This window comes from Anoplopoma fimbria, chromosome 19 (genome assembly GCF_027596085.1).
Source record: "Anoplopoma fimbria isolate UVic2021 breed Golden Eagle Sablefish chromosome 19, Afim_UVic_2022, whole genome shotgun sequence".
Lineage (NCBI taxonomy): Eukaryota > Metazoa > Chordata > Actinopteri > Perciformes > Anoplopomatidae > Anoplopoma > Anoplopoma fimbria.
Window position 1 is genome coordinate 27,771,582 of NC_072467.1, and position 2,979 is coordinate 27,774,560.

The 2,979-nt window shown below is 42.2% G+C and overlaps 1 non-coding gene across 1 annotated transcript; it reads right to left on the minus strand.

Annotated features, from left to right (window-relative positions):
* Positions 1-2,288: 2,288 nt before the first annotated feature.
* On the minus strand, positions 2,289-2,370 carry trnal-uag (transfer RNA leucine (anticodon UAG)). Its single transcript has one exon. It is a non-coding gene; the product is annotated as a tRNA-Leu (tRNA).
* Positions 2,371-2,979: the final 609 nt, after the last annotated feature.

The following is a 2,979-nucleotide window of genomic DNA, read 5'->3' on the forward strand; positions in this document are numbered from 1 at the left end:
AAAAGACAGTTTTATCAGTTTTATCAGTTCAGTCAGTTAACATCTTATTTGTCTTTTGTTTCAAACTGTGGATGTGATCAACTGAATATTCTTCAACTGTGATTGGTTTGTACAAGAAGACAATGACTTTAATATAAATCTTCTTTCACATAATTGTGCAGTAAAGTCATTTGTGACAGTGAATCATTTTACTGTAAAAGTGACTGTAAAAGCAGATTATAACACATTATGTGAAAAAAAATGACGTTCACGTTTTAATAAGTGAGTTTTAGAGGCACTGGATGGTGGGTTTTGTTTCTGACAGAGCCAGGCTAGCTGTTTCCCTCTGTTTCCAGTCTTTATGCTAAGCTAAGCTAACAGGCATGAGAGCAATCTGAACATTTAACTCTCAGAGAGAAAGTCAATAAAAGTATTTCACCAAATGTTGAATTATTCCTTTAATGATATATTCTATGGGAGACGTCCTGGTGGTTTAGAGGTCTAAGACCCAGACCATGAACCTGGTCTCCAGTCCCGTTTCACGGAGATCTGGATTGGTTCCTCAGTAGCTGCTCCTGGTTCAGAGTCCAGGACCCCCCTGGTTCTTCCTCCTCTCCTGTTGCAGGATGAGTGACGAGAGGGGCTGCTGCTCCTCAGGGGGGGTCAGCTGGTCCAGGAGGGAAGAAAGGCCAGCTCTCAGCCCCGGAGCACCCCAAGGGTCAGGAGGACCTCGCACCCTTGACACGAACCCCCCAGACCCCCCCAGACCGCCTCAGACAGCTCGGTAATCACCTGGGCTGGACCTCACTGTAACAGATTATTGACTCTCTGCAGGAGGTGGGTCAGATAGAGACCAGAGACCTGAGAAAGACCGGACCAGAGACCAGACCAAAGACATGATAGAGACCAGATAGACACTAAATAGAGACCAGATAGAGACTAAATAGAGACCAGATAGAGACTAAATAGAGACCAGATAGAGACTAAATAGAGACCAGATAGACACTAAAGAGAGACTAGAGACACTAAATAGAGACCAGATAGAGACCAGATAGAGAGACTAGGTAGAGACTAAATAGAGACCAGATAGAGACCAGATAGAGATCAGACAGAGAAAAGACCAGATCCCTTATAGAGACCTGACAGAGACCAGATAGAAACCAGATAAAAACCAGACCAGTGACCCGACCAGAGACCAGACATAAGACCAGACGAAAGACAAGATAGAGGCTTGACAGAGACCTGATAGAGACCTAAATAGAGACCCAATTGAGACTAGATAGAGACCCTGCAAAGACCCAATAAAGACCAGATAGAAACCCTACAGACAAGAGACTATATAAATATTGATAGATAGAGACCCTGCAAAGATAAAGACCAGATAGAAACCCTACAGACACCTATATATATATATATATATATATATATATATATATATAGGTGTCTGCAGGGTCTCTATCTAGTCTCAATTGGGTCTCTATTTAACTTTTGATACTTTAAGAAAATGTTGTTGATGATACTTTTGTACTTTTGTGGATGCAGGACTTGTAATGGAGTATTTCTACATCGTGATATTTGTACTTTTACCTTAATAAAAGATCCTGAGTACTTCTAGCAGCACTGAGCTCCACTCAGTGAACTCCTCATCATTAAAGCAGCTTAGAGCAGCTGATCCTTCAGAGACTGAGCTCTTTATCTCTCCAGAGGACTCAGGAGTCTTCATGACACCCACTGCTACCACCATTATTATTACTAGTCACATTACTATTACTATTACCTGTACCATTAAGCATTTTAGCTTTACTTCCACCCTGAAGCCCTTTTGCTTTCTCGCTTTGCAGGTTTCGGTGAATCGTTGTGGTCCCTGGACCGTAGTCGTGACACCCACTGCTACATTACATTACATTACATTACAGTCATTTAGCAGACGCTTTTATCCAAAGCGACTTACAGGAAGTGTATTCAACATAGGTATTCAAGAGAACTACTAGTCACCAGAAGTCATAAGTGCATCTCCTTTCTTAAACAAGCATCTTAAAGCATAAACCAGAGCAAAAGTATAGTGCAGAGGCAGATTACTACGAAAACAATAAGTGCAACAAACTAATACGAATACAATAAGTGCTACAAACTAATACGAATAGGATAAGTGCAATAACTAATATGAATACAATAAGTGCTCAGAGGAAGGCTCAGGGTAGTTCTTCTTGAAGAGGTGAGGTTAAAGATGGGCAGTGACTCTGCTGTCCTGACGTCGGTGGGGAGTTCATTCCACCACTGAGGGGTCAGGACAGAAAGTCCAGAAAGAATGGCAGTGGTGGGATTTGAACCCACGCCTCCATAGAGACTGGAGCCTAAATCCAGCGCCTTAGACCACTCGGCCACACTACCTGACGCTACTGATGTTATTATGATTATTATTAATCACATTACTATCCCTATTTCATAATTATAATTCTACTATAATAATTGCTGCTGTTATTATAAGTAGTCTTATTATATGAATCATTTATGTCATATACATTGAATGTGTTGTGTCTCTGTTATGCTGTTCATTCTGTACACATGACATCTATTGCATTCTGTCCATCCTGGAGAAGGATGTAAGGACAGAGGATGTGAGGGTGTAAGGACAGAGGATGTGAGGGTGTAAGGACAGAGGATGTGAGGGTGTAAGGACAGAGGATGTGAGGGTCTAAGGACAGAGGATGTGAGGGTCTAAGGACAGAGGATGTGAGGGTCTAAGGACAGAGGATGTGAGGGTGTAAGGACAGAGGAGGTGAGGGTGTAAGGACAGAGGAGGTGAGGGTCTAAGGACAGAGGATGTAAGGACAGAGGATGTGAGGGTGTAAGGACAGAGGATGTGAGGGTGTAAGGACAGAGGACAGAGGAGGTGAGGGTGCACAGATTGTAAAGCCCTCTGAGGAAAATTTGTAATTTGTGATTCTGGGCTCTTTAAAATAAACTGAATTGAATTGAATTGAATGACAGGAGGAAATA